The following is a 7,999-nucleotide window of genomic DNA, read 5'->3' as shown; positions in this document are numbered from 1 at the left end:
GTTGAGTGAGCGTTGAGGCCCATGTTGTGTTGAACCAAATCTTCGAGTGGAGTGGCGTAGTAAGGGCATCTCCAATGCCGACTTGTAAATTTCTCCGGTATATGTCCGTTTTTATGCCCGAACATGGTCCGCGGACATGATACGTGAGGGAGCAATTCAATGCTAATTACAAAGTATCCGACTGGAAGAAAAAAAAGTATGTGAAGACCATGCATGTGGTGGGATATTTGTGGTTTAGTATCCGGTTGGGAGGAGAGAGAGAGAGAAGAGGGAGACCATGCATATACGGATGGGAGGAGAGATAGAAGAGAGGGACCATGCATATGATTGGTCAATTGCATGTCCTCCGGCAAATCTCTCCCACATTTGTCTCTAAAATGCCGGAATTTGGATGCCCGGACAGCTTCACGGATGGATACAGGTCCCCATTGAATTGCAAAAGTAAACAAAAGTTCTGGGGACACCACATGCGGGAGTTTTGCGGGTCTCCGTTGGAGATGCCCTAAACACTACGAATTCTATTATGGGGTTCAACACATATGCCTTGTAACCGGTTCTATCTATCCTGTCTTAATGGTGATTTTTGTTCCAGCTACACCGTCATGATAACCAAATCAGAGGGCTCGCTATCAAAATCTTTTAAATTTCACAACAAAATCAATTAAACTAGGTTTTGTCAGACATAAAGCTGACTGGCTGAAAGTCAGCTAAAGAAAGCAAGCTCCAAAGCATTCCATGATCCATCACAGCCAAGCAGGCCCCGACAAGCAATCATTGTTAGAACGTTCATCCCTACGAAGATGAGTTGTTCTCTTTGGCAGCTCACGCAGTTGGACACAAGTCATCATAAGACCCAAAATAGCAACATGCGTTTCTAGACAGTCAACATTCATCAGGAATCCATCACAGGCAAGCAACAACAACGGAAGCTCCTAACATTGCAACGTGCGTTTGGAAAGAAGGAGAGTTCACTCATTGAGGTTTCCAAACAGGACAGCCAGCATTCATCATAAATCCATGAACAGTGCAAATCTTCTCAATTTCCTCTCTTGAAAAATAAATCTTCGCAGCTCTGTTTCCTTTCAAAACATTACAAGCATAACCGAAACCTGCATGAGTGAATGGCAAAGCTCATTGACTTGATGAGGGACTGAACCATAGGAATTAGCATTGCTATGACTTCAGTCAAAGTTCTAACTAACACACAGAATTCATGGTTCACATCTTTATGACCTCATTCATGGTACCACAAGCAAACATGATCATCTTCATGACAGAGGGTTGCCAAATATTCAAACAATTAGGTGCATTATAAGAGTCTGCAAAATAATCCAAGATAATCAAGACAAGTTATCTTGCACAACCATTAACACAGATTTACGGCAGACAGCTACATCATGCCCATAATAAAGCTTTGATCGGTACGTTTCAAAATAATCAAAGAGAAGTTGGAAAGACCAGCAGATCACATCTTCTTACCTTTAGCTGAAGCTGGAACCTGTGCACACAAAATTTGAACTTGTAAAAGTATTCAAACAACACAATCAACTCGGGACATCGTTATCGAAATATATGGGATATTTTGCAGAATATGATAGTTCATTTCGACCATCAGACAGCTTTTTACATAAAAATGGAAAGTTTTCATGGGCAAGGGCACCCATACAGAGCAGGAACCATAGCTCAAGTGAAGAATAAGATATTCAGACGGTAGTTTTCATAAGTGCAATCCGAATGGCAGCAAATTCAATCAAAATGAGTGTCAATATTGTAAATTTAACCCAAACTGATATGGTGTAATTTTGGATAGGTTTTACCAGTTAGATAAATGTACTACACTATTTTTCACGAATGTAGTTTCTATGTTTCTTCCACATACATTCAAATAAATAATTAGTTATTTCAAGCTTGAGGTTCTCTTTTGCCCCGTTTATAAGTAAAACTACACTGTTTTTCACGAATGTAGTTTCTATGTTTCTTCCACATACATTCAAATAAATAATTAGTTATTTCAAGTTTGAGGTTCTCTTTTGCCCCGTTCATAAGTAAAACTACACTGTTTTTCACGAATGTAGTTTCTATGTTTCTTCCACATACATTCAAATAAATAATTAGTTATTTTAAGTTTGAGGTTCTCTTTTGCCCCGTTTATAAGTAAAACATGCAAAGGAAAATAGCGTAAACAGAAGAAGCATACACAATTCGATACTTTTAACTCACATCCAGGTCAGGAACTTGTATTGGCTTGTCGGATATTGATTTTTTCCAGTGATATGCCACAAGCACTCAGGATCTTGAGAATTTTGTTAATTCTTCCATCAACCTTTAAAGATTTGATTTCAACCATTTTAAGATGGTCAGATGAAAATGTTCCTTCCAACAAATTGTTATCTCCTTCTGTCACCATTGAAGAATCAAATTCCTACAACAGACAAATCATACTGAGTCAAACAGCCATGTGACGTAATTTTGATAACACACAGCTATCCATCCACAAAAGATATACCTCAATAAATCTAAGAGTAACCTTCTCAAGATTTGGCGAGTGTTGGATAAAATGAATCACAGCACTGAGGTCAGCATGCAAACACCAGTCGTCGAGTATCAAAGTCTTTAACATGGGAAATGTCGGGCGCCACTTCAAATCTCTTTGAAAAATGAACTACACAACATGCAAATAATCGAGATCGAGTAAGCCTGCTAGATCATTTATGTAGAGAATGAGACCAATCATTTCGGTAGAGAACTAGAGATTGAAATTTCCATAGTAACTAGAAACAAATAATGGAAAAAATTGTAGCATGTATATATTTTGTGTGTCATTGTCATAGTAAAGGTACCATTTTGGAATTAGTAGAAGCTAGTGACAATTATCAAATAACAAAAAGGTCAGATCATGAGGGGATTCCTGAACCAGTTTCGAGTAACTACATAGATTGAAGACAATGAATGTGACTGGCTGACTGCACTAAATTTTGACTGAATTATGATGTTGGTTGATAATTTCTGGTACGGAAATAAGTATGACAGTTTGAGAGCATAAACTGGGTACATGCATGTTAGCTGATGGTATAGTTCTTGATATAACATTAGAAGACAAAATAAAGGGGCTGCAAGCATACATACCGCATCATTATAGGAAGCTAACAACTCTAAGTGTTTGGCTCGAGACAAACCCTGGAAGAAGTAGCTACTTCCGCGTTGAGCAATGAACTCAAAATGAAAACGACAACCAAAGCATGGATCCTCATCAAGACAGCCTGACGCAGGACACCGATCCTCAGAAAACTCCCCAAGATCAACAACCGCCGTTTCCAATGATGGCAAGCTTTCAAGTAATGGAACTCTACCAGCACAATTAATTAATTCCAAGCGAACAAGATTCGGTAAGGTTATTTGAGTACGATACCGCATGGAGAGTTCACAGCAGACCGTACTCAGCTGTCGCAAGGATGGAGACAACATTTCAGCAGCATGTGTAACGCACTGCTCCATCTTAAGGTCCACTAGCACTGGACAGCCCGAAAAATCAAGAGCGCAGCGGACGCAAAGGAGCTCTAGCCTAGTGAGGTGCTGGGAGAGTAGAGGCTCTGGATATTCAGATAGTTGCTCGGGAAACATGCGGAAGTTGGGGTTGGTGTCCGTGAAACTGCACCGAAGGACCCGTACATTGCAGTCTAAAGCAGACTGCAGGCTCCACCGATACACATGCTGAAAGGACGAGATGGAGTTGAAATCAAACTCCCTGTCGTCCAGATCGAACTCACATGACTCCAGTGGGCAGTTTGAGTGGCGACGGAGGAAGAGCAGGCGGTCTACGAACTGATTGAACTTGTCGGCGCTCCCGAAGTCCCCGAGGCGGTGATGCGGAGACCGGGCGCAGAGGTCCAAAAGTGGCGCCAGCGTGGGGAGAGCACGCACGTCCGCACCGCCTCGTGCGCCGGCAGGAACGAGATGACGATGGGAAGTACGTCGTCCAGGAGGTCGTCCATCTCCGCCGCGGACGGCGCTTCGCTGTTCTTGAGCTGCTTCCTAGGGAGCATTCCGTCGAGCAGGTGGGGCGCGTCCTCGCTAAAGAGCACGGACAGCCAAGGCAAAAGGTTGAGATAAGTGGAAGGCCGGAAGATGGAAATGCCGGAGAGCGAGGTAGTCAGACAGGAGAGGAAGGGAGGAGCCGGTCACCTGCGTCGCGTTGGTCTTCGCCGGTTCGCTCGCCGGAGGATGGCAGACTAGAATCGCGACGGGGTCCTCGGGTCCGTCGGGAGAGAGGAGGGCCTGTGAATGACGAGGCGAATGGATGGGCCTGTAGGCCGATGTTAGTCTGCGTTGGGCTAGCCAAGGATTTGCCGGCATTCTGAGGCTGTTTTCCATACACACACAAAGAGGTACTCCCTCAGTCCCGAAATATAAGAACCTAAAACCTAAAAAAAACACGCGCACCATCTAACAAAACCGGGCGGCCGCGTCCTAGCGGCACGATCGCGCCACGGATCACGCCCCCGTCTGCCAGGTGCCACCTGGTCTGATTGCCCCCGCCCGCGGTCGTGGGGCGGTTTTGTTCCCATCTGGACGTGGGGGAGGCCCACCTGTAAGCGATAGAAGAGGGAGTAGTGGGGGTCGTGGGCGGCGGTTTCGAAATCTGTGCATGAAATCCCTCGCCCGCAGCGGTGCTCTCTCCCCATTCCATCTTCGTCTTCGTCCTCGCCAGCCTCTCCATCGAACGGGCGCGATACGGGGGAGTCGCGGCGGAGTGCTCAGGACGGCGACGGCTTGCGGGTGGTTCTCCGCGCGGGGAATCGCTGCTGCTCCTCGGCGTCGGAGGTATGCTCGCCTGCGACTTCTCCATGCTTCTCCTCCCTCTTTCTGTCTCGCGGAGCGCGGATGCGCCGATATGTGAGGGGAATGCTTTCTAGGGTTCGGGAATGGCGAACTACCCCTGCTTATGCTCGATTCTGGTCATGTTGAGTTCATTTCTCCTCTCTGGTAGCACGCACCCAACGGTGGTCGGGATCTACAAGGACGCGTCTAGTGGGGTTGTTCAGGGCACGGGTGGCTGGCCAGGGCCAAGGTGTAGTTGGCTAGGGCACGGGGTAGTCGATAGGTAGCAGGGAATGCACGTCCACGGCGCCCGTTGCGATTTTAGGGCGATTGGCTGTTTAGTTCCTGTTTCAATTGGCAGGGGTTTGAGATCTGTTCATGATTTCTAGTCCTTCTCAAAGTTGTATTAGATGTGCGCAATGTTGTGTGCAATGCATTGGCTGATTTGAAGTTGTTGTACAGAGATTTAGGTAGAGATTTTTGGTTAGTTGCACAAAATTCTCCCCAGTTGGCTGCATCCATATAGTAGTTGGCTGTCCATATGCTCTGCAGTTGCACCAGTTGTCTTGGTTAGTTGACTTACTGTTTGTACTAGTTGGTTGTCTATACGGTGTTCAGTTGCACAAGTTGCCTGCTCAGTTGGCTGCATCACTTTTACTAGTTGGCTGTTCACATGTTATACACTTGTGCTAGTTGCCCTACTTAGTTGGCTTGCTGTTTCCCCCCTGCTGTGTGCAACTAGGGACTCTTGTTTGTTCAATTTAGCACCAATGCTTGCCAGTTTTCCAATGTAGTCTACCCAATCTGCCAGCCTTGTGGTGGATGTGGTGGTTCATGTGTTTTTCTCCGGCTGTGTGCAAATAGGGACCCTTGATTGTGCAAATTAGTACCAATGCTTGCCAATTTTCCAATATAGTATACTCAATCTGCAAGTCTTGTTGTGGATATTTGGCTATGCATTTTTTGTTTGTCCCAGTTGCACAAGTTATCATAATGAGCTTGTTGCCTTTAGTTAACTATTTTCTGCCTAGTTATTACTTGCCACAGTTAAACTTAGTTGGCTTATATGCTGTCCAGTTTGCACAAGGTTGACTGCCCAGTTGGCTGCATCATTGTAGTAGTTGGCTGTCCACATGTTTTATAGTTTTTTGCAATATGTGTCCTGCTTATGTGTAGAGGTCTGTAGATCAAAGCAACCTTTTATCATTTCTCTAGTTTGTTTGCGCATCTTCTAACTATGTTTTCTTTTGTTGTATTCCCCCCTGCAGGGCAAAATGGTTATAATAGGAGGAGATGCGGATGGCAATGAAGACGATGTATTTTTTTCACTTTTTGTGTGTTTTTGAGTTGTTTTCAACTTATGCACATATGCTAATGTCCTTTTTTTTCATTTTTTTGGTTGCTTAATCAGCGTTCTGGAAGTCAGTCGCTTCGCCGGAACTCGAAGCGTCCTGCTAATCGCCAGCCACGACCTGTGCGGAGTGTTCAGCAGGGAGAGGAAGTTGAGGTAAGTGGCATGCTGATGACACAAGCCCCTTTTTTGGTTTTGTTTGGGTCATATAATAATTGTTTTTTTCCCATGCTCATGTTTTTTATTTTTTTTAGGATGTTGATCAGTTTCATGTTGTAAAGCGGACTAGACGTGCAGCACTTGGAAAGGGAGCTGAGTCATCTTCTAGGGTAAGTAAATTCTTGAATATAAGTGTTTCTTGCTTTTTAGACGCTGATGAAATTATGCAGCCGTTGGCACCACTATTTTTGTTTTAGTTGGTCAATAACAATCTTTGTAGTTGACATCTCTGGTCATCTTGATCTAAATATAGTTGACATTAGTTGGCATCTTGTAGTTGACAAGTTGGCATCTTATAGTTGACATCACTGGACAATTTTTTGTGCAGGCAGCAGTTGTTGGAGGAGCTGTCGCATCTTCCGCAGTAGATGCTGAGGTATGTGGGTTTTTTTGTGTGTTTATGAGCTATTGAACACTTCCTTGCAAACCTTTTTTTAGTTGTTGTTATCTTGTTGCAATATCATTTCTTATCGTTGCGCATCCCCTAGAACTTTTTGTAGTTGTCAGGTCTAGTATATTTTCTTAGTTTTTTTGCAGGTTGCACACTGGTAGTCTTCAGTTGTCATCATGAGCTTTATTAGTTGCACAAAAACATCATATTAGTTGGCATGATCCATGTTATGTTTATATAGTTCTTGCAATACTGATCCAAATGATGATTGCTAATTTTTTTCATTCCTATTTTTTCTCTTGTGTTTAATGTTTCCTTAATGTTTTTATTTTCTCATCACAGGCCAGCGGTGAAGGAGTTGAGGTGGCTGCAGGGGAAGATGTGGAGCGACCATCACAAGCGGGCATGATAAGGGCATCACCAGGGCGGTTTGCAAAGTTCAACGGCTCTCTATCCCCACCGCAGAAGTCTGAGCTAATTTCGAGGTTGTTCGGGGGCCTATTGAACTTATCAGACACACTTCCAGTGGACCTCACTAAGTTCCTGGTGCAGTCCTACCAGCCAGAGAGCTCTGAAATGGTTTTCCCAGGAAGGGGAAGGATCCGTGTCGATGCTGACAGTGTTCACAGGGTATTTGATCTCCCAAACAGGGGTTAAAAAGTCAGATATGTAGTTGACAAGGATTCAACTAGGAGATTCAGAGAGGCTTTCAACATAACTGGAAATTCTCATCCCCAGATCACTACATGGTGCAAGATGATTCAGGTTATGGCTGGAAGAACAGATGACACATTCTTTATGGCCTGGCTTGCGGTTGCCTTTAGCACTTTTCTGGCACCAACCATGGCCCTGAAGCTCAGCCCAAAGTGCTACGGACTTGTGCTAGATGATGAAATGCTCAAGAACACAAACATCTGCCTCTTTGTAGCAGAACACATAAATGAAGTTTTCCGGAACATGGACCAGGAGAAGCAAACCGTCTGCTACTGCTTGTATCACTTGATGGTTAGTGAAAATGACCACTTCCATGTGTTCTTCTTCTTTGTGCAGTTATAGTTTGCTGAAATACTCCTCATAATAACTCTTGGCCTTTTCCTTTGTTGGGTCTGGTGCAGATACTATACCTTGATGCACTCGTTCATGATATCCCAGTAAGCAACTGCGCAATACGAGCGAATGCATGGGATAGTATCCTAATTGCCAAGGCGATCAAGAAGGAC

The 7,999-nt window shown here is 44.3% G+C and overlaps 1 long non-coding RNA gene across 1 annotated transcript; it reads right to left on the bottom strand.

The window, feature by feature from the left end:
• Positions 1-627: 627 nt before the first annotated feature.
• On the bottom strand, positions 628-4,339 carry LOC109755125 (uncharacterized). The gene is made up of 4 exons (XR_012203206.1): positions 4,183-4,339; positions 2,507-2,662; positions 2,221-2,422; positions 628-1,109 (listed from the first exon to the last, which is right to left on the bottom strand). It is a non-coding gene; the product is annotated as an uncharacterized lncRNA (long non-coding RNA).
• Positions 4,340-7,999: the final 3,660 nt, after the last annotated feature.

Source organism: Aegilops tauschii, chromosome 2 (assembly GCF_002575655.3).
Source record: "Aegilops tauschii subsp. strangulata cultivar AL8/78 chromosome 2, Aet v6.0, whole genome shotgun sequence".
NCBI lineage: Eukaryota > Viridiplantae > Streptophyta > Magnoliopsida > Poales > Poaceae > Aegilops > Aegilops tauschii.
Note: the sequence above shows the minus strand (reverse complement) of the source record. Positions and strands in the feature narration are given on the sequence as shown.